Source organism: Lissotriton vulgaris, chromosome 7, assembly GCF_964263255.1.
Source record: "Lissotriton vulgaris chromosome 7, aLisVul1.2, whole genome shotgun sequence".
Taxonomy (NCBI): domain Eukaryota; kingdom Metazoa; phylum Chordata; class Amphibia; order Caudata; family Salamandridae; genus Lissotriton; species Lissotriton vulgaris.
The window spans coordinates 205916198-205943544 of NC_141695.1; the positions used below are offsets into that span (position 1 = coordinate 205916198).

The 27347-nt window shown below is 44.4% G+C and overlaps 1 protein-coding gene across 2 annotated transcripts in view; it reads left to right on the forward strand.

Moving 5' to 3' along the window:
* The window catches only part of LOC147701202 (B-cell receptor CD22-like), a 479604-nt gene that overhangs the window by 41736 nt on the left and 410521 nt on the right, over nucleotides 1-27347 (forward strand). The window contains exon 1 of one of the 2 annotated variants that reach the window (XM_086929955.1): nucleotides 10067-10203. The exons of the other annotated variant lie outside the window; for it this stretch is intronic. The gene's annotated coding sequence lies outside the window, so the exon portion shown is untranslated. Of the gene's footprint in view, nucleotides 1-10066; nucleotides 10204-27347 lie in introns of those variants that run through there. 2 annotated transcript variants of the gene reach the window in all.

A 27347-nucleotide genomic window follows, 5' to 3' on the forward strand; every position in this document is an offset into this window, starting at 1 on the left:
AGTAGTAGCTCCCTGACGAATCTACTAGTGGAAGACATGGCTATCCTTCAATTATCTCAGAGAGTCCATCAACCAACTCATATTGCAGGGCATACATTAGATTTGATGTTCTCTAATATTGAATCTATAGACATTGACCCTCTAACACCACTGTTATGGACTGATCATTACTTGATTACCTTTTGTATTAATCTTCCTATCCCCCAGACCAAAAAGCACAATGTTTTTACAGTAAGCACGAGAAACTGGAAATCTTTCACAATTGATAAATTTAGAAATCATTTCTCCCACCCCTCGTGCACAAGCACCAATATCCATGAGGAGATAGATCTCCTTCACAAAAATATCAAAAATGCTCTTGAACATTGTTCGACCACTCAATCTCGTCATGCACCAGGCAACAAAAAATCAGAGAGATGGTACGGACCTGAACTTAAGCTTCTAAAAAGAAATTGTACTTCTTCTGAGCATAAATGGAGATTATCCAAAACCGATGAGACCAAAGATAACTTCAGGAAAGCTCAAACACTCTATCACAGGGCAATCAGAAAGGCGAAAAAGGAATACTTCACACGTAGAATATCTGAGAATAAAAATTCCTCAAAAGAACTTTTTAAAATCGTCAAAGAATTGTGCAACCCAACTAATCTTTCCCTACATCTTACCCCCTCACAGGAAAATTGTAATAAGCTCAATGACTTTTTCTGCGAAAAAATTGATACCATCTACGCCTCCTTTCCAAATCACCTGACCGAAATCCATGAACAGGATGTACCAACCGTTGCACATACCAGTTGCCATGGTTTCGGCCCGTTCTCAGAAGAGGAGGTAGAAAAGGTTATGCTTGAGGTCAAGTCGGGTTCTCCACTTGACCCTTGTCCACATCACATTTTTTCCCAATTAACTCCTGTAATATGTCCAGCAGTTACCAGAGCACTCAATCTCTCCCTTAGTTCCGCTGAATTTCCAGATTCATGGAAACAGGCCCTAGTCACCCCTTTAGTAAAGAAGGCTGGAGCAGACGTAAACAATCCGGCCAATTACAGACCAATATCCCAGCTACCTTACTTATCAAAGGTTCTGGAAAAGTTAGTCAACAGAAGTCTGTCCACATTTCTTGAAGCAAATGGCCTGCTGGATGATTCACAGACAGGGTTTCGGACAAACAACAGCACCGAAACTACACTCTTAGCGGTGACAGACAGTATCAGAACCAGGGTAGATCAGGGTAGAACAGTCGCACTGATACTTCTTGATCTATCAGCGGCTTTTGATACTGTACCCCACAACCAACTGTTGAACATCCTGGCAGAGAAAGGAATACTGGGCAAAGCATTGGGATGGCTACAATCGTTCCTAGCGGATCGAACCCAATCAGTACGTTTGGGTGACTACACATCCCCTCCACGACTCATAAAATATGGAGTTCCCCAGGGGGCGTCATTGAGCCCAACTTTGTTTAACGTATTCGTCTCCTCGCTGGCAAACATTGGCAAAAAGTGGGGCGTAGAAATGTGCTCCTATGCTGATGACACTCAGCTGATGGTCACCATTGATGGAAATGATGACTCCAAAACTAGACTGACGAACTGTTTGACCGAATTAGCAACTTGGATGCAGGACCACTGTCTTAGACTAAACGCCGACAAATCCGAAATCTTACTGTTCGGCAGAGGCACACAGGCCTGGGATAACAGCTGGTGGCCAAGTGACTTGGGTTTACCTCCCAACCCCACTGTTAAAGCAAAAAACTTAGGTATAATACTGGATAGGGATTTATCCATGAAATCCCATGTTTCTACAACTTGTGGAAGGAGCTTTGGACTTCTGAAGTTGCTTAGACGTGTCTTCCCCTGGGTGCCAACGGATTGCAGGAAAACCTTAGTCCAGTCACTACTGATGAGTAGGCTGGACTACGGTAATTCTCTGTTTGTAGGTATGGCGGATTATCTCTTTTCTAAATTACAGCTGGTTCAGAATGCCGCTGCCAAAGCCATCTGCAACAAAAGAAAATTTGATTCAGCTAAAAGTTGCATGCGCGAACTTCATTGGCTCCCAATGCGGCAACGAGCCATCTTTAAGCTGTTGTGCATTTCTTATAAGGTACTCCACGGCACAGGCCCCACCATCCTACATGACAGGGTCAGATTTCATAAACCTTCTAGACACCTACGATCTATGACGTTAGGAAGAGCAGTCATCACCCGAGCTCGTACTGTCAGGATGGGAGAGCGGGCCTTCTCTCACATTGCGGCAACAAAGTGGAACGAGCTACCCCCTACAATTAGAACAAATGACTGCTTTGTCTCATTTAAGAAACAACTGAAAACATTCCTCTTCCCCAGGTCAGATCAATAATTTTCAAACAGAGCCGATGCCAAATCACTTGCAATGTTCTTCAGCGCCGTGATGTCCTCTCAGGATGAATGTTTGCGCTTTACAAATAAATAAATACAAATACAAATCTCCCTCGGATGGCTTAGGAGCCATCCTCTGTATGTAACCCTGGGATTCAGCCTGGGGTGAGGACAGCAGAGCTGGACTCCTTTGGACCAGTCACTGTGGACGAGGCTCTTGGGGTCCTGGTGACCGTGAAGAGTGGGTCTCCGAGAGACCCGGTACCGATGAAATATCTGAAGCAGGTAGCTTCTACCATCGGTGGCCCAGTGACGGACCTTATAAATCTATCCTTCACCCAAGGAGTGGTGCCTCCCAGCTGGAAGGGAGCGGTAGTTAAGGCCCTCCTGAAGAAGCCCAGCCTGGATCCCGCCGACCTTGCTAATTTTAGGCCCATTTCCCTGCTCCCCGGCCTTAGCAAGGTGGCAGAGAAACTTGTGAATAGGCGCCTTTTGGGTTTTCTGGAATCCAACTCCCTTTTGGGTGACTCCCAAACGGGCTTTCACCCTGGCCAGGGGATGGACACTGCCCTGCTGGCAGTCGTGGAGAATGCCAGGAGCATTTTGGATTCAGGGGGATCGGTGGCAGTGATCCTCCTGGACCTTAGTGCGGCATTTGACACCGTAGACCATCAGGTGTTACTCCAGCGGCTGTCGGGGTGGGGGGCTCCGGGATGGCCCTGAAATGGCTCGCCTCCTTCTTAGAGCGATCGGACGTTTGAGGTCTGGGAAGGCCACGAGAAGTCAACATCGGTTCCTCTCCAGTGTGGTGTGCCACAGGGCTCATCGTTGAGCCCCACACTGTTTAACATTTATATGGCCCCACTGGAGAGTGTGGTACTGCCACTGGGTATTAAGATCATCAGCTATGCTGATGATACCCAGTTGGTGGTAGGGCTCCCCCAGCCGGCGAACCAACCCGACCTGCTGCACACATGCTTAGCCAAGATCTTCACCTGGATGTGTAACTCAGCACTTAAACTCAGCGGTTCAAAAACCGAACTGATGATGCTGGGGAATTCCCCTCCCTCCTTGTCCCCAAGTAGCTGGCCTAGCTGTCTGGGAGCGCCACCCACCCAAAACAGGAGATTAAGAGCTTGGGGGTGTGGCTGGAGCAGGACCTCTCCTTCAAGACACACGCAAAAAAGACCGCAGGCGTGTGTTTCGGCCTGCTTCGGTCAGCCCGGAAGATCCTACCCCTCCTCCCGATGGCCACCAGGAGGTTATTAATCCAGGGGCTCATCATTTCACGACTGGATTACAGCAATGCGCTGTTTCTGGGGGCCCCAGAATCAACTCTAAACAAATTGCAACAAGTGCAAAATGCTGCCGCCAGGCTTTTGACGGACCTCCCCAGGCGGCAATCAGCCCGACCCGCGCTGAAGGCGCTTCACTGGCTCCCTGTTAGAGAGAGGGTGAAGTTTAAGGCACTCTGCATGGCCCACAAAATTTTGCATGGGAAAGGGCCACCTATCCTACGTAGTATGGTTCAATCTTACAAGGCCCCTCGCGCCCTCCCCTCAAACCACCAACATCTCTTGCAAGTCGCAAGAGTAAGAAAAGCCAGGACTGGCGGTAGAAGATTCTCCGTCAATGTGGCAGCATTATGGAATTCCCTTCCGCTTGCCCTTCGCTCTGAAACTGGTACCTTGAGATTTCGCAAACTCCTAAAGACTCATCTGTTCCCTGCTTAACGCTTTCTCTGCTATGGTGTGTACTCTTGACGAGCGCTGGGATGCCCAAGGGTAACCACGCGCTATATAAGACTCAATAATAAAGATGGTTTTCTCACAAAGGTTGGATAGACAAAGAGGGACCTCTTTTTTAATTTTCATCAGTCCTTACATCTGGTGATCTGATTAACAGAAATGAGGCAATCACATTTCGGGGTCACGTCCTAGATGCAGAAATTCCCCAAAGGTAGAAAGAGGAATTAGATAGGTCGTAGATGCTCGAGGCATATTAGCAGGTATTAGTGCCATAAAAGCAAAGAAAGCATAAAGGCCAGCTGGCTTCCCAGTAGCATTCTTTAGAGACAATGTAGAATTGTGACTTACGGGCATATGTATCAACCGAGTTTTCAGTCGCAAACGCTGCGAATCGCAAAAAACAGCGTTTGGAATTAGAAATTCGCAATTTCAGACGTATGAGGCACAATCGCAAAATAAGAAATCAAAAGAATAGCGATTTCTAACGTTGCGAAAAAATGAAATCTGCGAATATCCTTGCGATTTCCTATTTTGCGATTTTCTCTGTTAGCGAAATTCGCAAACATGAATTCGCAAAATAAGAAATCGCAAGGAAATGTAACAAAAACTGCAAATCAAGAAATCGCAATTACCACCAAGTGCATGCAGGTGGTAACCAGGATCAAGGTATTTAAAGCAGCCCGCAATGCAACTGAAACTTTCACAATGGCAGCACTATATGTGATAGCCAGGAGGCTGCGTAGTCGTGCCCTTGCACAGAGGAGAATGAGACAGGAACGTATTTTCAGGCTGCGCATCACGCTGTTCCAGCAGACTGAAGAGGACATCCAGGAGAATACAGGTTGTACCCACAAACCATCTTGGACCTGATTGAGGAGCTGAAACCCTTTTTGGAACATCCAACACGCAGGACCCAAACAATTCCCACCCATGTGCAGGGCTTGTGCTCACTGCACCTCCTGGCCTCAGAGAGTTTCCAAGGAGTCTTAGCAGAGGTTGGCGGGTGTCACAGAGTGCCCTACCTCACTTTTTCCATGCCTTTCTGGATGCAATGCTACAGAGGCTATCACATTACATATACTTCCCCAGCACCCAACAGGCATTACAGCAAACCAAACTTGACTTTTACCAGATATCACGTTTCCCCCATGTCATTGGCTGCATTGATGGGACCCATGTGGCCCTCACACCCCCAGCAGCAACTGAATATGTTTACAGGAACCGCAAATGCTACCATTCCCTGAATTTACAGATTGTGTGCAATGCTAAGTACATTATCAATGACATTGCACCAAAATACCTTGGCAGCACACACAATTCTTACATATTTAGACATAGTGGGATACACAGACGTCTGAGTGCTGGAGAATTTGGAGAGGGAAACCTGCCAGGTAAATCAATGGCACACATACTTCCATCCACTACATCTCTTGGGTGGGGTACATTGACTTACCTATCATTTGTATCCCTGCAGGTGACAGTGCCTATGCAGTGCAAGACTTCATCCTGACCCCGTATCTGGATCCAGCAAATGCAAGGGGGGGGAGGTACAACAGGGCACACAGATCTATGTGCAGCGTCATAGAGCGTACCTTTGGAATCCTAAAGAGCTGGTTCAGATGCCTACATAAAAGTGGAGGGGCACTGCAATACAGCCCTGAGACATGCTGTAAAATCGTGGCAAGCTGCTCAATGCTCCATAACATGGCTATGAGAAAAGGCACCACAATTGATGTGACCGACACAGACACATCGGATGACGATTGTCCACCTCCCCCTGGCAGGGCACTAGCAGAAGTAGGTGCAGCTGCCGGACGTCAGAGACGGACTGAGATCACACACAACTACTTCTAGGTAAGAAATGAAGCTGATGAGCCAAAACATTTGTGCTGTGTTTATTCACATTTCACAAACATTAACTGTTGATGTACCCAGCACATGTTATGTACACAGTGCAGGTACTTCCAAAGAATGTGCACAATCTGTTTTGGTGGGTTGTATCACCCCTTGCCACAAATGTGTCGATGTGCTGTTCACCTCCTCCGGTGATGGATTGGTGCTGGTCGGTGGCCCAGCCTGAGTGCCCTCTGTTGTGTGCCTAGGGGATGCACCTTGTCTGTCACTGCGACGTCGTGCATCAGGCAATGTAGGACTGTTGCTACTCCTACTGGAGGTCTCTTCGCTCTCCCCAGAGACCATAATTGTGCTGCTACCAGAGTTGGTGGTTTGCATTTGTTCCACTGCACTTGTTACCGGCCCTCTCGCAATGTTCTGGCAGCAGTGTGACATTTGCAGCTGCATTGTAATGCTGCGACTGGTGAAGTTGCTGGTGGTGGTGCAGAGGCGGTTCACCGCCTTTGTGTAATTATGCAGTCGTGCGTTGGCACGTTGGGCAGCCCCATCCCTGGCATCTTCATTTTGTTTTAGAGTGTCACATAGGTCACATATGGCACCTACCATGGCCGAATGCCCTCCCCCGCGTACCTCTGATTTCTGTTAAGGGTGCTCAGCTGCCTGTTTAAGGAACGTAATGATTTTTGTTGCAGGCACTGTACTGCAAGCATGTTGTTTTCAAGTCCTGCAAAACATTATGCTCCTCTTCGGTGCCAATGCTGCTCCTGGTCCTTGACCTCCGTGCTTCAATTGGTGCCATACTGATTTGTGTTCTTTCATTGCTACGGATGTCAGACACTCCCTGCGTTGCCTCTCTGTCCTCACTTGCCTCCCCAGTGGCATCTAAGTCACCCTCCAATGGAGCCAGTGGGGGCACATATGTGCGCTTCCTGCACGTAATGGTTGTGTGCTGTAAGTCATCACTGGAGCCCCCATCATCAGAGTGCTCCAAAGTAATTGGCACATCTTCTCCCTCTGCACTATCATCAAGTATCCTGGATTGTGCTGTGGAGGTAAAAGGGGACACATGAGTTTCTGTTTTTGTCTGCATTTTGGACTCAATAAAGAAGTTGTCTGACTTCTGACACTGTCCTTTTCCCTTATCTGTAACCCACATTTTAGACATGATTTCCTATGTGTCATTGACACACCATCCTACATCCAACTACAATTCCCACGGTGCATTGCTGTGTGGGCTGTAAGGAGTGGACCGGAGTGACATGTGTTGTGTCTATTTATTTTACACATTCTAGACAGTGTGCATGCTACGGGGAGATGTGCAAAAATAATTTGCCATGCATCTTACCTTGACTGCTGGATGCAGGGTCGGAGCTGTTAATGTCAGCCACACCACTTACACTCTCAGGCAGAAGAGTGGACTCCACAAGCTCTTCATGGGCTGTTGGCTGTGCTGCTGTGGATGTTCTTCTGTGACTCCTAAAGGCTGCTACCCTCTACTTAGACCTTTGGCGCATATCGTACCACCTCTTGCGAAGTTCTTCGATGGTACTATGGGTCTCACCCACAGCATTCATTTTCTCCTGTATTTGCAACTAAATTCTCCTTTTTCTTGCTTCTGGAACTTTCAAAGCTTTCTTCCCAAAGAAGAGCTCATGGCTGCAGACCATCTCCTCTATCAGCACCTCCTGCTCTTTCTCTGAGAATTTATGTTTCCCTTTCCTCTTCTCACCCTCCTTGCCCTCCTGTGGCCTCTGAGACTCCATTGGGGTTCTTGCTGTGCTGTGCAGCCTCCTCACACACTCCAAACTGCCTCTAACTGTGGCTCAGGCAAACAGGTGCAGCTAATCACTCCCAATTCCTGGTTGTGATGTCATCAAATTGCACCTGTATTGCAGATTCCCAATTTTGAGATTTCTTAATTTGCGAATTTCGCAATTAAGGAGTCGCAAATCTATATTCTGAGACTTCTTTGTGATGTTTAAGAAATCGCAAAACATTCGCGATTTCTTAAATACATCCCGTTTTGCGAATCTGAAATTGCGAATCGCAAAATCTTGCTATTTGAAATTCACAAAACGTGATATTGATACACATGCCCCTTAGTTCCTTAACACCACTGTTTAATTCATTCAACGACTCAATGGGAAGTACACCATCAATGAGTGAGGAGGATATCACTCTAATAGCAAAGGTGGGGAAGGACCCTACAGATAGGAAACCATCATGCTGCTTAATGTGGGTGCAAAAATCTTAACAAACGTCATGACTAGTAGACTAGGAAAATTACTCCCACAGTTGATAGATGTGGACCAAGTTGGTTTTGTACAGGGTAGACAGATAGTAAACAACATCAAAAGAGAAGCACATGTGATAAACAAGCATTGGCAAAGGCAATATGTCTCAGCCATGAGAGTGCCTAATTGCAGAGAGATGTTCGGGAAAAGCTCCTCTGCTACAATGTAATACATGATTATAATAGAATTTAAAGCACACCATTACATTACTGGGGACACACAAACGCACACAGCTCTGCAGTTGGTGATTAATCCACTGAGCTGCATTACAACTCAACTCATTTGTCTACGGGAGAGCATGAAATTTGCACCTTTTAAGCAAATGTAACTAAGACAGTGAAAAAAGCATGGAGACTGGCCCAGAAATTACATATTAGTCATTTTTGCATGGGCCCAGAGTAATCAGTTAGGATCAGGAAATAACAGGATTTACATAGCGCTTGTTCCCAGAGCTTTGGCGACTCCTGGTGCTGTGAAATAATAATTGTTGCTACCGCTGCCCCTAATCTCGAGAATGGCTCCTAGAGGGGAAACACCCTTTACAACGCAGTCATTACATTGCACTACACTTACAACACAGTCATTACATCGCAACATCCTTTACAATGCAGGCATTACATCGCATACCATTACAACGCATGACACTACATCGCATGTCACTATAACGCAGGCATTACAAGGCATACCATTACAATGCATAGTACCCCTACACTATCCAGCACTTACCCTACTGTTGCACTCCCTGGAGTTAGAACAGTAATTTTAACCCCTACACTATCCAACACTTACCCTACTATTGCATCCCCTGGAGTTAGAATAGTTATTTTTACCCCTACACTATCCAACACTTACCCTACTGTTGCACCCCCTGGAGTTAGAATAGTAATTTTTACCCCTATACTATCCAATATTTACCTTAAATGCAATGTAATGGTATGCGGTGTAATGATGTGCGTTGTAAAGCTAATATGCGATGTATTGGAATGTAGTGTAAAGGTAGTTTTTTGAGAATGCGATGTAGTGTCATGCGATGTAATGGAATGCGTTGTAGTGGATGTTGTGATGTAAAAACTGCGTTGTAAGTGCATGCGTTGTAAATGTATGCGTTGTAACATCATACATTCCTCCTGGAGACAAGTAAACTCGCAGTAGCATTTTACAGTCTGCAAACACAAAAAAAAAGCGTCCCTAGTAGCTAATAGCAAGTGTGCATAGGCGCTGGGCAAGCAAAAAGGAAAAAAATCTATATACTTAAAATTACATTATACATGTGCAAAGATGGAAAATTGAAGGGTCACAAAAACAACAGTAAATTCAAAGAAATACTAGAAAATATAGTTTATCAAAATAATTGTGGACAATTTATTACACAAGATTTTTTTTTAAATTACATGATACATTAAAATATTAAAACATTTCATTAGCAATCATTTCTACAGTACATAATTGATGAGTAAGTTCCGTCATTCATTTGGTATCGTATCGATGAATGCATTGCGTCCTTTAAAAGCTCAATAGGCACACACAAATAACACTTTCGAGGTAGGGACTTCCACTTTTCGTACTCCATTCATTTGAACAACAGAAACGACTTTAATATGCACGAAGAGTGAACTCAGTTGCAGCGCGCGCTGCACAGATGACTGTTATCAATGACTGTTATCAAGAGCATCGTCCTTGCAGAGGGTGAACCACGAGCATTTCCAAATTGACGCATTCTCTTTTCGACACTTCCTTCCTTCTCAGAATGGTTCCTCTAATCTGATGTTCCTTTTTTTCCGAAATCCTTTGAGCCCCGCGCCGCCGCATCCGTAGTGCAAGAAGTGTTTGTTGTTCATCGGTATCGGTCACCGTCCCCTGACAGCGCTGTTCCTCGGAGCGCTTCGCTTTTCACCGGAGATGCGTTAGGCCTCCTTGGACGGACTGGGTGTACTTCAGGACGCTGCTCAGGTAGGTGTCGCCATTTTTGAACTGCCACCGCTTGCCACTAACAGCTACTCTCCCGCACCCCTACTATCCCTCACCCGGACCCGCCCCCGCCGCTTATAGAGGTTTCACTGCAGAATTTAACTCCGGGGTCTGCCAGCGGACGCTCGAGGTAGTGTAACGATATGATTTATTTGCAGCATCTCTTTCAAATTCTATTTAAGATTTCAGAACCATTTTCAAAAGCGGTAACTCTCTCTGCCAGGGTAATGCGTATTAAAGAGGAGGGGATGTGGCTTAACGATCAGAGCTGCCGAATTTAGAGTTGGAATGCCAGGTTCGAGTCTGGCATCGCGTGGCATCCTGTGATTCTGAGCAAGTCACCCCATATCTCCGTATCTTCAAGATACAACACCAAACAAACTGGTGCTCCTGTAAAGTGCTGCGGGTCCGAGTTCGCGCTATAGAAACGGTAAACCCTGAAACAAAAAAACGTAATAATGTATTGCCTACTAAATTCTGGCTGGCTGTGCAGTACTGTGCCAGTGTAATGCAAGTTCTGCAAGAATTCTGGAGTAAGATCACCCAATTCCATGTCAGAACCCCATATTTCAGTCCTGGATTTTCCGTGCAAGGGCCTGATTTATATCTTGGATGACCGGTTACTCCTTCACAACGGTGACGGATATGAACCCATCCGCCGAAATATAAAAATCCAATAAGATATAATGAGATTCATATTTCGGTGGACGGGATATCATTCAGTCACTATTATGAGGGAAGAACCCGTCCAATGAGAGCTAAATCAGGCCATAAATGTTTGAGGTGAACAGGGACAGCCAGGGGTTTAGCTATCAACAGTTCAACAGGTGTAGCAGCACCAGGGCCCAGAACTGAGGTTCCTTTTGCACCTCAGTTGTGGATGATTTTTACTGTGTTCCACAGGTTGTCAATCAATCAATCAGTCATTTGTTAAGCGCACTACATACCCACGATGGTTTCAAGGCGCGGGGGAGGCCGCTACTGATTGAACAGCCAGGTCTTCAGTGTCCTCCTGAAGGTCAGCAGGTCTTGGGCCTGACATAGGGTCAGTGGGAGGGTGTTCCATGTCTTGGCGGCGAGGTGAGGTGGGAGAAGGATGTTCCCGCGGTGGTTGCTCTTCGGACGCGCGGGACGGTGGCGAGTGAGAGGTCGGCGGAGTGTGGCTGGCGGTTGGGGATGTAGAAGGAAAGTCGTCGGTTGAGGTAGGCTGGGCGTACCTTGTGTGCGTGGGTGAGGAACTTGAAGGATATCCTCTTGTAGATGGGGAGCCAATGCAGGTTTCTCAGGTGGGCGGTGATGTGGCTGTGGCCTGGTATGTAGAGGATCAGTCGTGCCGAGGCGTTTTGGATGCGTTGTAGTCGTTTGATGAGCTTGGTCGGGGCTCCCGTGTAGAGGGCGTTTCGGTAGTCGAGTCTGCTGCTGACGAGAGTCTGGGTGTCTGTCATTCTTGTATCTGTCGGGATCCATCTGTAGATCTTGCGGAGATGCGGAGGGTGTTGAAGCAGGAGGAGGAGACAGCTTTGACTTGCTTGGTCATTGAGAGCGATGATTCCCAGGTTGGGTGTGTGGTCGGTGGGTTTTGAGGATGCCCCCAGTGCCGTCGGCCACCAGGAGTCGTCCCAGGCTGAAGGGTTGGAGCCGAGGATGAGGACCTCCGTCTTGTCTGAGTTCAGCTTCAGATGGCTAATCCAGTCAGTGACTGCCTTCATTCCTTAGTGGAGGTTGGCTTTGGCCCGTGATGGGGCCTGAAATGTAATTTGTATTTGGTCTAGCGTTAGCCAAGACCTTTTGATTTTACAAAAATTGTATGTGTAATATACTTTTAGTATACTCATTGGGGCTTTGAGTGAGCTCTCTTAATGGATTGGTCTGTTATTGTATCTTCCACATTTTTCTTCCGCGAACTACAGCATACACCTCGGGGCAACACATCAGCTCACTTTAGCCATTGGCTAACTTCACTGTGAGTGACTGCATTCTGCTTTTTCACATCTACACACAAAGTCGTTTCCTTCAGTAGAAAGGACTCCTTTGGCAATGTGAGGTTTTTGAGACCAAGAAATATTTTTGGTTTATGCCAATGCTTTTTTGCAGATTGACAAGAGCCCAGCAGCGTCCCCTCCTCAATAACGTTTTATGCATACTGTGAGAAAAAAACAAGCCTTGGCAGTACCAAAAGGGTAGCCAATGCTGGTTTCTCTACATGTGTGCAGAAAGTGCCACTGAATGCTGGACTGATTAAAAAGCATAGGGTGGCAGTGTAAAGACAGAATGGCTGTTGCAAAATAGGTAGGTTTAACAAAGATGTAATATATTTGGCAATTATACATTTGTGTAACATAATGGGATGCAAATAGTTGTATTATGAAGCTAAATTCATTCTTCGCCAGTACAGTTTAGTGTACAGAGCAGGAATATCGTCGTAAAAATATCGACTAACATAAATATCGCTGCAAAAATATCTACAGGAAGAAATATCGATGACAAAAATATCGTCTGACCAGAATATCGACAGACAGGTAAGTAATATCGTTAACATTAATATAGTTGTAATAAATATCGTTTACAAAAACATAGTTTACAATAATATCGTTTTTTAAATAATTATAAGTAATGTAGTGTTTTTAATGATTATTTTTTGTCAAAGTAGTATTTTTAGTAGTATATTATTATTTAATAATGTATTTTCAGTTGAATTTAGTATTAATAGTTCCGTAGCGGGTTGTGGGTTTATAGGGGAGTAGGGTGGGAAGTAATTTAAATATAATGAAATAATACATTAATTAATGTTTTAAATGAATATAAATAGTGTAATAAATAATAGTTAATTAATTTCAATTAGTTAATTGAATAATAATTATGTAATTAATTATGTTAATTTTTTTATTATTTTTAGGTGTGTGTACAGGATTTTTTTAGTTAAAATGTTTTTGGGTAAAGGGGTATTTTTAGGGTTCAGGGTCAGTTTTCAGTTTTTGGGTAAAGGGGTATTTTTTGGGTTCAGGGTCAGTTTTCAGTTTTTGGGTAAAGGGGTATTTTTAGGGTTCAGGGTCAGTTTTCAGTTTTTGGGTAAAGGGGTATTTTTAGGGTTCAGGGTCAGTTTTTAGTTTTTGGGTAAAGGGGCATTTTTAGGGTTCAGGGTCAGTTTTTAGTTTTTGGGTAAAGGGGTATTTTTTGTGTTCAGGGTCAGTTTTCAGTTTTTGGGTAAAAGGGTATTTTTAGGGTTCAGGGTCAGTTTTCAGTTTTTGGGTAAAGGGGTATTTTTAGGGTTCAGGGTCAGTTTTCAGTTTTTGGGTAAAGGGGTATTTTTAGTGTTCAGGGTCAGTTTTCAGTTTTTGGGTAAAGGGGTTTTTAAATATAATGAAATAATAGATTAATTAATGTTTTAAATAAATATAAATAGTGTAATAAATAATAGTTAATTAATTTTAATTAGTTAATTGAATAATAATTATGTAATTAATTATGTTAATTTTTTAATTAATTTTAGGTGTGTGTACAGGATTTTTTTAGTGAAAATGTTTTTGGGTAAAGGGGTATTTTTAGGGTTCAGGGTCAGTTTTCAGTTTTTGGGTAAAGGGGTATTTTTAGGGTTCAGGGTCAGTTTTGGGTTTTTGGGTAAAGGGGTATTTTAATTATATATATGTATTATTGTTGTTATATAAAGTAATGTGTAAAATTAATTTATATGTCCACATTTATTAAGTTTATAATTAAAAAGTGTAGTAAATTTTTTTGAAATAGTTAAAAAATAAAAGTAATGTAATGTATTTTGTTAATAGTACTTATATTTATTTATTATTTAATGTAATTTTAATTATTTTAAAAAGTCGATATTTTTTACATCTATATTAATTACAACGATATTTTGGAGTCGATATTTATGTACTTACCTGTTTAAGTATAGGGTGTCGATATTTTTGTAAACGATATTTTTGCAACGATATTTATGTCAGCTATATTTTTGTTATCGATATTTTAACACCCTACCCAGTTTAGACCTATAGCTTTGGCATTGCTAGCACAGCACCATATCCCACTGATCCATAGCGGCATGCATTGGTTTATGAAGAAGTCTAACGTTTTGTGATTGAAATTACATTTTATGTGTCTCTTCTGTGGGAAAGCCAGAGATCTGGTTTATTAAATGTTTGGTCAAGTCTTTTAAATCTGATTGTGTAATGCATTCAATCAAAGAGAATTTCAGTTCTGAAAACAACTTTAGGAATAAGTGATTCTTTTCAAAAGATAGTGAGTGTTTAGGGCATTGCTTTGTTCTTTCTCACATCACTACTCTTTCTTTGTCACTCTCTCCCCATGGTCACTGGCTTATTTGATCACTCCAGTGCCAACCTCGTCACCCCACCCAGACTGAACATTCTGCAAGCCCTCTGTCAGCAGCGGCCCAGCCAGCCTCTTTCTCAGGAAGTACCTCACCTCAATCCCTATCCTACTCTTGGACTGTAGGCCTTCCAGTCGGAGACCCAATGGAATCCGTTATCCCACACGTTACACTGCAGGTTACCCCAATGTAAGGTTCCCTAAAGGTAATGAGATCATTCTTGGAACTGCACAGCAGCACTCCTTGACATGTAGTGTCTACTAATCAGTAGGAACTGCGCGTTTGCGGATGACATACACGTAAGATGGTGCCAGACTGATCCCATGCAACCCTGCAGGATATGTTGCCCTTGGACCAGTTAGCTCACAGTGCCGAAGTTAGCCATCCTAAACCTAGACAGGGAGTGACCAGTTCTGGCAACAACTGAACATGACAGCCCTGTTCCCTCAGCAATCGTGGTGACAGATCAGAATGCTTCGCTCATTCACTCGTGCTCTCTTTCACTCAAAGAAATAAACAAAGAATACACGAAGGGACGTTTTCCAATATTTATTGAACCATAGTGATTCTTGTATAGAAAATGTGTGCAGCAATGATTAATAGACAGAAGCAGACAAAAGTTATTATGAGTGTCAGAACAAAGAATAAAATGAAGAGTTCCACCATCTTGTTGAGACACCTGATATAGACATACATATACAGTATTATAACAACCTAAAGAACTCCTACGATGCAAACCCTAACCTATGTGTTTGGGGTGTGAGTGTATGGTCTGCCAATAAACAACCTTCTGGATGACTTAACCCATTTACCTTATGGGTAAGAATGTAGGACCCCGTCTTGGTCACGAACTGGACACCCCTCACAGAGATGTCAGTCAGATGCTAAGCAAAAGCATGGACCCCTTGGAAACAAAAAGATTAAGCTATTTCAGCTCTGCCCTATGAGGAAGAGGCATGTTGCCTCGAAACGCGTCAGGGCGTCCTTGAACATTATCCTTTGGAAAAGCTGCTGGTTGCCAATAAAGGTTTGTCAACCCAATCCAGGTGGAGTGGCGTCTTCTGTGCACAGGGCAACTTGGAATGAATTACTACACGGCAGCCCGGCCGTGGGAGGATGCACCGCCCGTGTAAAGGAATGACGGGTCTACATGCCGGAATCATGCCGGTATGAAAGCAAAAGGATTGCCTTTCATTTACAGACAGCTTTTTTAAACGGAGGCCTACTGGAAGGCTTTTAAAAGACGAAAAAATCAAGCAATAATGAATGCTAGTGCTTGGCAAGCCACCGAAGGCGTTAAGTGAACTACAATATCCAGCATGCTGTGGTGAAACCCAGGTGGGAGCAGCATGCAGAAAGGGACATTTAAAAAGTTCACAATGCGTAGCCACGCACTAACAGCTCTGCCCTATGAGGAAGAGGCATGTTGCCTCGAAACGCGTCAGGGCGTCCTTGAACATTATCCGTTGGAAAAGCTGCTGGTTGCCAATAAAGGTTTGTCAACCCAATCCTGGTGGAGTGGCGTCTTCTGTGCACAGGGCAACTTGGAATGAATTACTACACGGCAGCCCGGCCGTGGGAGGATGCACCGCCCGTGTAAAGGAATGACGGGTCTACATGCCGGAATCATGCCGGTATGAAAGCACAAGGATTGCCTTTCATTTACAGACAGCTTTTTTAAACGGAGGCCTACTGGAAGGCTTTTAAAAGACGAAAAAATCAAGCAATAATGAATGCTAGTGCTTGGCAAGCCACCGAAGGCGTTAAGTGAACTACAATATCCAGCATGCTGTGGTGAAACCCAGGTGGGAGCAGCATGCAGAATGGGACATTTAAAAAGTTCACCATGCGTAGCCACGCACTAACAGCTCTGCCCTATGAGGAAGAGGCATGTTGCCTCGAAACGCGTCAGGGCGTCCTTGAACATTATCCGTTGGAAAAGCTGCTGGTTGCCAATAAAGGTCTGTCAACCCAATCCTGGTGGAGTGGCGTCTTCTGTGCACAGGACAACTTGGAATGAATTACTACACGGCAGCCCGGCCGTGGGAGGATGCACCGCCCGTGTAAAGGAAGTACGGGTCTACATGCCGGAATCATGCCGGTATGAAAGCACAAGGATTGCCTTTCATTTACAGACAGCTTTTTTAAACGGAGGCCTACTGGAAGGCTTTTAAAAGACGAAAAAATCAAGCAATAATGAATGCTAGTGCTTGGCAAGCCACCGAAGGCGTTAAGTGAACTACAATATCCAGCATGCTGTGGTGAAACCCAGGTGGGAGCGGCATGCAGAATGGGACATTTAAAAAGTTCACAATGCGTAGCCACGCACTAACAGCTCTGCCCTATGAGGAAGAGGCATGTTGCCTCGAAACGCGTCAGGGCGTCCTTGAACATTATCCGTTGGAAAAGCTGCTGGTTAACAATAAAGGTTTGTCAACCCAATCCTGGTGGAGTGGCGTCTTCTGTGCACAGGGCAACTTGGAATGAATTACTACACGGCAGCCCGGCCGTGGGAGGATGCACCGCCCGTGTAAAGGAATGACGGGTCTACATGCCGGAATCATGCCGGTATGAAAGCAAAAGGATTGCCTTTCATTTACAGACAGCTTTTTTAAACGGAGGCCTACTGGAAGGCTTTTAAAAGACGAAAAAATCAAGCTATAATGAATGCTAGTGCTTGGCAAGCCACCGAAGACGTTAAGTGAACTACAAATTCCAGCATGCTGTGGTGAAACCCAGGTGGGAGCGGCATGCAGAATGGGACATTTAAAAAGTTCACAATGCGTAGCCACGCACTAACAGCTCTGCCCTATGAGGAAGAGGCATGTTGCCTCGAAACGCGTCAGGGCGTCCTTGAACATTATCCGTTGGAAAAGCTGCTGGTTGCCAATAAAGGTTTGTGAACCCAATCCTGGTGGAGTGGCGTCTTCTGTGCACAGGGCAACTTGGAATGAATTACTACACGGCAGCTCGGCCATGGGAGGATGCACCGCCCGTGTAAAGGAATGACGGGTCTACATGCCGGAATCATGCCGGTATGAAAGCACAAGGATTGCCTTTCATTTACAGACAGCTTTTTTAAACGGAGGCCTACTGCAAGGCTTTTAAAAGACGAAAAAATCAAGCAATAATGAATGCTAGTGCTTGGCAAGCCACCGAAGGCGTTAAGTGAACTACAATATCCAGCATGCTGTGGTGAAACCCAGGTGGGAGCGGCATGCAGAATGGGACATTTAAAAAGCTCACAATGCGTAGCCACGCACTAACAGCTCTGCCCTATAAGGAAGAGGCATGTTGCCTCGAAACGCGTCAGGGCGTCCTTGAACATTATCCGTTGGAAAAGCTGCTGGTTGCCAATAAAGGTTTGTCAACCCAATCCTGGTGGAGTGGCGTCTTCTGTGCACAGGGCAACTTGGAATGAATTACTACACGGCAGCCCTGCCGTGGGAGGATGCACCGCCCGTGTAAAGGAATGACGGGTCTACATGCCGGAATCATGCCGGTATGAAAGCACAAGGATTGCCTTTCATTTACAGACAGCTTTTTTAAACGGAGGCCTACTGGAAGGCTTTTAAAAGACGAAAAAATCAAGCAATAATGAATGCTAGTGCTTGGCAAGCCACCGAAGGCGTTAAGTGAACTACAATATCCAGCATGCTGTGGTGAAACCCAGGTGGGAGCGGCATGCAGAATGGGACATTTAAAAAGTTCACAATGCGTAGCCACGCACTAACAGCTCTGCCCTATGACGAAGAGGCATGTTGCCTCAAAACGCGTCAGGGCGTCCTTGAACATTATCCGTTGGAAAAGCTGCTGGTTGCCAATAAAGGTTTGTCAACCCAATCCTGGTGGAGTGGCGTCTTCTGTGCACAGGGCAACTTGGAATGAATAACTACACGGCAGCCCGGCCGTGGGAGGATGCACCGCCCATGTAAAGGAATGACGGGTCTACATGCCGGAATCATGCCGGTATGAAAGCACAAGGATTGCCTTTCATTTACAGACAGCTTTTTTAAACGGAGGCCTACTGGAAGGCTTTTAAAAGACGAAAAAATCAAGCAATAATGAATGCTAGTGCTTGGCAAGCCACCGAAGGCGTTAAGTGAACTACAATATCCAGCATGCTGTGGTGAAACCCAGGTGGGAGCAGCATGCAGAAAGGGACATTTAAAAAGTTCACAATGCGTAGCCACGCACTAACAGCTCTGCCCTATGAGGAAGAGGCATGTTGCCTCGAAACGCGTCAGGGCGTCCTTGAACATTATCCGTTGGAAAAGCTGCTGGTTGCCAATAAAGGTTTGTCAACCCAATCCTGGTGGAGTGGCGTCTTCTGTGCACAGGGCAACTTGGAATGAATTACTACACGGCAGCCCGGCCGTGGGAGGATGCACCGCCCGTGTAAAGGAATGACGGGTCTACATGCCGGAATCATGCCGGTATGAAAGCACAAGGATTGCCTTTCATTTACAGACAGCTTTTTTAAACGGAGGCCTACTGGAAGGCTTTTAAAAGACGAAAAAATCAAGCAATAATGAATGCTAGTGCTTGGCAAGCCACCGAAGGCGTTAAGTGAACTACAATATCCAGCATGCTGTGGTGAAACCCAGGTGGGAGCAGCATGCAGAATGGGACATTTAAAAAGTTCACCATGCGTAGCCACGCACTAACAGCTCTGCCCTATGAGGAAGAGGCATGTTGCCTCGAAACGCGTCAGGGCGTCCTTGAACATTATCCGTTGGAAAAGCTGCTGGTTGCCAATAAAGGTCTGTCAACCCAATCCTGGTGGAGTGGCGTCTTCTGTGCACAGGACAACTTGGAATGAATTACTACACGGCAGCCCGGCCGTGGGAGGATGCACCGCCCGTGTAAAGGAAGGACGGGTCTACATGCCGGAATCATGCCGGTATGAAAGCACAAGGATTGCCTTTCATTTACAGACAGCTTTTTTAAACGGAGGCCTACTGGAAGGCTTTTAAAAGACGAAAAAATCAAGCAATAATGAATGCTAGTGCTTGGCAAGCCACCGAAGGCGTTAAGTGAACTACAATATCCAGCATGCTGTGGTGAAACCCAGGTGGGAGCGGCATGCAGAATGGGACATTTAAAAAGTTCACAATGCGTAGCCACGCACTAACAGCTCTGCCCTATGAGGAAGAGGCATGTTGCCTCGAAACGCGTCAGGGCGTCCTTGAACATTATCCGTTGGAAAAGCTGCTGGTTGCCAATAAAGGTTTGTCAACCCAATCCTGGTGGAGTGGCGTCTTCTGTGCACAGGGCAACTTGGAATGAATTACTACACGGCAGCCTGGCCGTGGGAGGATGCACCGCCCGTGTAAAGGAATGACGGGTCTACATGCCGGAATCATGCTGGTATGAAAGCAAAAGGATTGCCTTTCATTTACAGACAGCTTTTTTAAACGGAGGCCTACTGGAAGGCTTTTAAAAGACGAAAAAATCAAGCAATAATGAATGCTAGTGCTTGGCAAGCCACCGAAGACGTTAAGTGAACTACAATATCCAGCATGCTGTGGTGAAACCCAGGTGGGAGCGGCATGCAGAATGGGACATTTAAAAAGTTCACAATGCGTAGCCATGCACTAACAGCTCTGCCCTATGAGGAAGAGGCATGTTGCCTCGAAACGCGTCAGGGCGTCCTTGAACATTATCCTTTGGAAAAGCTGCTGGTTGCCAATAAAGGTTTGTCAACCCAATCCTGGTGGAGTGGCGTCTTCTGTGCACAGGGCAACTTGGAATGAATTACTACACGGCAGCTCGGCCATGGGAGGATGCACCGCCCGTGTAAAGGAATGACGGGTCTACATGCCGGAATCATGCCGGTATGAAAGCACAAGGATTGCCTTTCATTTACAGACAGCTTTTTTAAACGGAGGCCTACTGCAAGGCTTTTAAAAGATGAAAAAATCAAGCAATAATGAATGCTAGTGCTTGGCAAGCCACCGAAGGCGTTAAGTGAACTACAATATCCAGCATGCTGTGGTGAAACCCAGGTGGGAGCAGCATGCAGAATGGGACATTTAAAAAGTTCACAATGCGTAGCCACGCACTAACAGCTCTGCCCTATAAGGAAGAGGCATGTTGCCTCGAAACGCGTCAGGGCGTCCTTGAACATTATCCGTTGGAAAAGCTGCTGGTTGCCAATAAAGGTTTGTCAACCCAATCCTGGTGGAGTGGCGTCTTCTGTGCACAGGGCAACTTGGAATGAATTACTACACGGCAGCCCGGCCGTGGGAGGATGCACCGCCCGTGTAAAGGAATGACGGGTCTACATGCCGGAATCATGCCGGTATGAAAGCACAAGGATTGCCTTTCATTTACAGACAGCTTTTTTAAACGGAGGCCTACTGGAAGGCTTTTAAAAGACGAAAAAATCAAGCAATAATGAATGCTAGTGCTTGGCAAGCCACCGAAGGCGTTAAGTGAACTACAATATACAGCATGCTGTGGTGAAACCCAGGTGGGAGCGGCATGCAGAATGGGACATTTAAAAAGTTCACAATGCGTAGCCACGCACTAACAGCTCTGCCCTATGACGAAGAGGCATGTTGCCTCGAAACGCGTCAGGGCGTCCTTGAACATTATCCGTTGGAAAAGCTGCTGGTTGCCAATAAAGGTTTGCCAACCCAATCCTGGTGGAGTGGCGTCTTCTGTGCACAGGGCAACTTGGAATGAATAACTACACGGCAGCCCGGCCGTGGGAGGATGCACCGCCCATGTAAAGGAATGACGGGTCTACATGCCGGAATCATGCCGGTATGAAAGCACAAGGATTGCCTTTCATTTACAGACAGCTTTTTTAAACGGAGGCCTACTGGAAGGCTTTTAAAAGACGAAAAAATCAAGCAATAATGAATGCTAGTGCTTGGCAAGCCACCGAAGGCGTTAAGTGAACTACAATATCCAGCATGCTGTGGTGAAACCCAGGTGGGAGCGGCATGCAGAAAGGGACATTTAAAAAGTTCACAATGCGTAGCCACGCACTAACAGCTCTGCCCTATGAGGAAGAGGCATGTTGCCTCGAAACGCGTCAGGGCGTCCTTGAACATTATCCGTTGGAAAAGCTGCTGGTTGCCAATAAAGGTTTGTCAACCCAATCCTGGTGGAGTGGCGTCTTCTGTGCACAGGGCAACTTGGAATGAATTACTACACGGCAGCCCGGCCGTGGGAGGATGCACCGCCCGTGTAAAGGAATGACGGGTCTACATGCCGGAATCATGCCGGTATGAAAGCACAAGGATTGCCTTTCATTTACAGACAGCTTTTTTAAACAGAGGCCTACTGGAAGGCTTTTAAAAGACGAAAAAATCAAGCAATAATGAATGCTAGTGCTTGGCAAGCCACCGAAGGCGTTAAGTGAAATACAATATCCAGCATGCTGTGGTGAAACCCAGGTGTGAGCAGCATGCAGAATGGGACATTTAAAAAGTTCACAATGCGTAGCCACGCACTAACAGCTCTGCCCTATGAGGAAGAGGCATGTTGCCTCGAAACACGTCAGGGCGTCCTTGAACTTTATTCGTTGGAAAAGCTGCTGGTTGCCAATAAAGGTTTGTCAACCCAATCCTGGTGAAGTGGCGTCTTCTGTGCACAGGGCAACTTGGAATGATATATATATATATATATATATATATATATATATATATATATATATATATATATATATATATATATATATATATATATATGTATATATATATATATATGTATATATATATATATATATGTATATATATATATTCACTGAAAAAACCAAAGGTTTCACACCAGTTATAGTTAGGAATTAGCATTTAAAAAACCTTTGAAATTCACTGAAAAAACCATAGGTTTCACACCAGTTATAGTTAGGAATTAGCATTTAAAAAACCTATTAAATTCACTGACAAAACCAGTTATAGTTAGCTGGAAATTTTACTGACATAAAACCATTGAAATTCCCACGTTATAGTTAGTTGGACTCACTATAACTTGCGCGCCTGCAATGCACTGCTGATGACGTCACATATTACATCACTCATGACATGGTCAGTGACATCACTCATGACATCACTGATGACACCATGCTTGTGACAGAGTGACAGACCTAATTTCAGTGTAATGTAACGCTTGAAACAAATATTCAAAAATAGAAACAAACATTTTCAAAAAAATGGAGATACCCAAACCAGTAACAACAACCAATTCAGTAATTCCACCATCTATATACTCATCCACTCATTCACCAACAGTTCTATATAGTCACTCATATATATACTCACTCATCATATGTAGTGATACACCTATACATCCTGTTACACATCAGCAGTCATCCAAAAGTTACTCACACACATACTCACACATGCACATAAACTATTGAACATCCATTTATTTGCATATACATTTATACACACACTACCACCTTACTTCTAAGGAAACTTACACATACTTACTCTCTTAAACAATCACTTATAGAAACACATACTTATTTAAACAGGAACTCCTACAATCTCTCACTATATATACTATACTCACTTATATACATCAATACTCACATATACTAGATTAAAACATATGTCGTTAGTAATGAAGACACTAGTGAGACAGTCATTCACTCACTAACACACACATATACACACTCGTCCACCCATACAGTCCTGCACATATTCTGTCTTCAAAACACATACAAACAGTGAGTCAGTCACCAACCCCTGCAGCCACTTATACACAAAGAGAAACACTGATACAAACATTTAAATATTTAAACAATACTCGCTAATATATGTATTCACTAAGATACACTTAATAAGCCAGTTAACCAACCAATTTTTTTTAAAAAAAACATCCATTTACACACTTATTTAAACATTTATTCTTCCATCGACCTTTACAAATACATATATAAAACAAATTTATTTTTCAGAAAGACACACATTCACTGGATGGTGTCATCAGTGATGTCATGAGTGATGTCACTGACCATGTCATGAGTGATGTAATATGTGACGTCATCAGCAGTGCATTGCAGGCGCGCAAGTTATAGTGAGTCCAACTAACTATAACGTGGGAATTTCAATGGTTTTATGTCAGTAAAATTTCCAGCTAACTATAACTGGTTTTGTCAGTGAATTTAATAGGTTTTTTAAATGCTAATTCCTAACTATAACTGGTGTGAAACCTATGGTTTTTTCAGTGAATTTCAAAGGTTTTTTAAATGCTAATTCCTAACTATAACTGGTGTGAAACCTTTGGTTTTTTCAGTGAATTTCAAAGGTTTTTTTAATGCTAATTCCTAACTATATAAGACCTGAAAGCCCACCAGGAATCTCCAGTATGCGCCAGGGGACTGCATTGCAGAGAGGTGTAATGAAGCCACAACCCTTTTTACACCTCTCTGCAACGCAGCCCCCGTGCATGTTTGTAGAGGGGGGACTAATTCCCCTTGCATACTGGGGGTCCCTGGATCATATCTGCCCAAACACCGATATTCCGAACGATTGTAAATGACTTTTCTTGAGAAACATTTGGATTTGGATTATCATGTCCTATACTTTGGAATTTTTGAAAGACTGACTTTGAGGATGCTATAAATTACTCAAGTCTGCCCGAATTGTGTGGGTAAAATTGATACCTAGTCACTTTTAATAAGAATATACTTATGTCTCGTCTAACATTTGGAAGAAATATCTAGTTATATGACAACGGGATACCGACATAACTTGAAGGAAATAAGAACGCCCTGAAGAAGTTCTGTTGTACAGAACGAAACGTTTCGGCTGGCTGTGGTACATAAACTTAAGGAAAATAAAAGCATTTGAATATACACCAAGATTCAGCGCTTCAATAAGTACTCTAAGTGATATGATTTGATTGGACTCATTGTGAAAGTGGTGCTGTGCCAAACTTTGGAATATTCTCCACTACTCTCTACTACTTACTCTCTCCTACTCTCTACTACTCACTCTCTACTGCTCTCTACTACTCACTCTACTACTTACTCTCTACTACTCTCTACTACTCACTCTCTACTACTCTCTACTACTCACTCTACTATTCACTCTACTACTCTCTACTACTCACTCTGCTACTCTCTCTACTGCTCTCTACTACTCTCTACTACTCACTCTCTACTCTCTATTACTCACTCTCTACTCTCTACCTCTCTACCTCTCTCTTCTTCTCTCTCTACTAATCTCTACCTCTCTACCGCTACCTCTCTACCTCTCTACCTCTACACCTCTACCTCTCTACCTCTCTCTACACGCACACATATAGACATATATGCATATATATATGTGCATATGCATTTATATATATGTATGTGTATGTATAAAAAAAACAACTAAACATTTTTTTTCTAAACAGCTACTTTTAAAACTGTCATTCTTTTTTCCCATGGTACGCTCCCCGGTACGCGCACCCGTGCGCGTACCGGGCGCTCCCCCCGCGAAAATCAAAAAAAAAAAAATTTTTTTTTTTTGCCTTGCGGGGCCCTTTTATGGCCCCCACATCAAACCTAGGGGGTCAGGGGGGGTCTACTCTGCCCCCTTATGTTCATTTCCCTCTTTGTTTTGGCCACCTCTTGTGTCTCGATTTTACCGAGACACAAGATGGCGGCCGCTCCGGACTGTTTAGAATGTTTACAGACACCCGAGAGCCAATCAGCTTTCCTCGCGCAAGTCGCGTGGCGCGCACGGTACGCGCACCCGTGCGCGTACCGGTGCGCTGCTATAGATATATATATTTTTTTGAACCTTAATTACTCAAAATCCACTGGAGCACATATCTTGAGACATAGCAAAGGCACATCGGGCTACCAGTCCCTACAATTTTGCCAAGTTTGGTGGAAATCCATTCAGCCATTCGGGCTAAAAGTGAAATCGACCGCCCTATGGAAATTAACATGGGGAAAACGCGTTTTGGGACCCCCCTTTTATCTCGGCCCCCGCTTGACGAATCCCCCCCAAACTTTCAGGGAAGGACCGGACCGCCATGAGACCATTTTCCTGAAAATTTCAGGCAGATTCGTCAACCGGCGCCAAAGTTATTCAAAATAGAATGTTGAGATTTAACATTGAAAATTATCCTAACTATAACTACCTACTGGCGACCGCCAGTAGGTAATATGTATATATATATATATATATATATATATATATATATATATATATATATATATATATATACTAGCAGCCCGTCCCGACGTTGTCCAGGTATGAATTGCTGCCAGCCAGTAGTATATTGTTTTGTAGTATTTCGTTTTGATAGCATTTCTTATCTGTGACAGGCCTGTGAAATGCTCCGATTCACAGTGCACTGCTGATGCACTTAAGAGTGCGCGTTTAGTAGTGTGCGAACTCGAGTTTCCCTACCTTTTTTTTTCCTTGCAATATTATATAGCGTGAACTCGACAACATGGCATGAGCACAATTTACATTACAGAAGAACACATTCATTTGTGGTAGGCACGGGGAGACAAAGCGATTTGCCTGGAATCACAGGATGTTGAGCTGATGCTGAGATTCGAACGTAGCTCACCAGCTCTAAAGTTCGCACTTCTAGAACTTGTGGCGGGAGGTGTGTCTAAAAGTGTATGTCGGTGCTGGTCATCAATGAGAGAGACCTGTGCATTTTTCAAATATGTGGTGAAAAAATATGAGTATGTTGCTGGAGATGTGGGCCGCCGTGCCACCAATGTACTTACCGGGGGAGGGTAAACACCCATTATTCCACAACTTTCTTTCCGCATACCATCACTCCGCATACTTTCATTACGAAAGTACCATGACTCCGCAATGCCATTATAACGCATGGCATTACATTTTATATGCTTTAACCACGCATACATTTACAACGAAATTCGTTGTAAATGCATGAATGGTAAAAGCATGTTTTTTTTATGTTTGAATAAGGTAAGTATGGGTATAGGGGTATATGTTTTGGGGTACTGAGGTATATGTTTTGGGGTGTTTGGGTATTTTAAGGGTTCAGATATAGTTTCGGGTTATGGGGTACAGGGGTAGTTTTAGGGTTTAGGGATAGGTATGGGTTTTGGGGTACAGGGGTATTTTTAGGGTTCAGGGCTAGGTTTGGGTTTTCAGGTATAGGGGTATTTTAGGGTTCAGGGGTAGGTTTGGGGTACAGGGGTATTTTAAGGGTTCAGGGCTAGGTTTGGGTTTTGGGGTACAGGGGCGTTTTAGGGTTAAGGGGTAGGTTTGGGTTTTGGGGTACAGGGTTATTTTTAGGGTTCAGGGCTAGGTTTGGGTTTTGGGGTAGAGGGGTATTTTTAGGGTTCAGGGCTAGGTTTGGGTTTTGGGGTACAGGGGCGTTTTAGGGTTAAGGGGTAGGTTTGGGTTTTGGGGTACAGGGTTATTTTTAGGGTTCAGGGCTAGGTTTGGGGTTTGGGGTACAGGGGTATTTTTAGGGTTCAGGGGTAGGTTTGGGTTTTGGGGTACAGGGGTATTTTAAGGGTTCAGGGCTAGGTTTGGGTTTTGGGGTACATGGGTATTTTAGGGTTATGGGGTAGGTTTTGGTTATGGGGTACAGGGGTATTTGTAGGGTTCAGGGCTAGGTTTGGGTTTTGGGGTACAGGGGTATTTTTAGGGTTCAGGGGTATGTTTGGGTTTTGAGGTACCGGGGTATTTATAGAGTTCAGGGCTAGGTTTGGGTTTTGGGGTACAGGGGTACTTTTAGGGTTTAGGGATAGGTTTGGGTTTTGGGGTACAGGGTATATTTATAGGGTTAAGATGGGTTAGTGTTTAAGGGTGTTGGGGTATTTTAAGGAGTAAGGGTG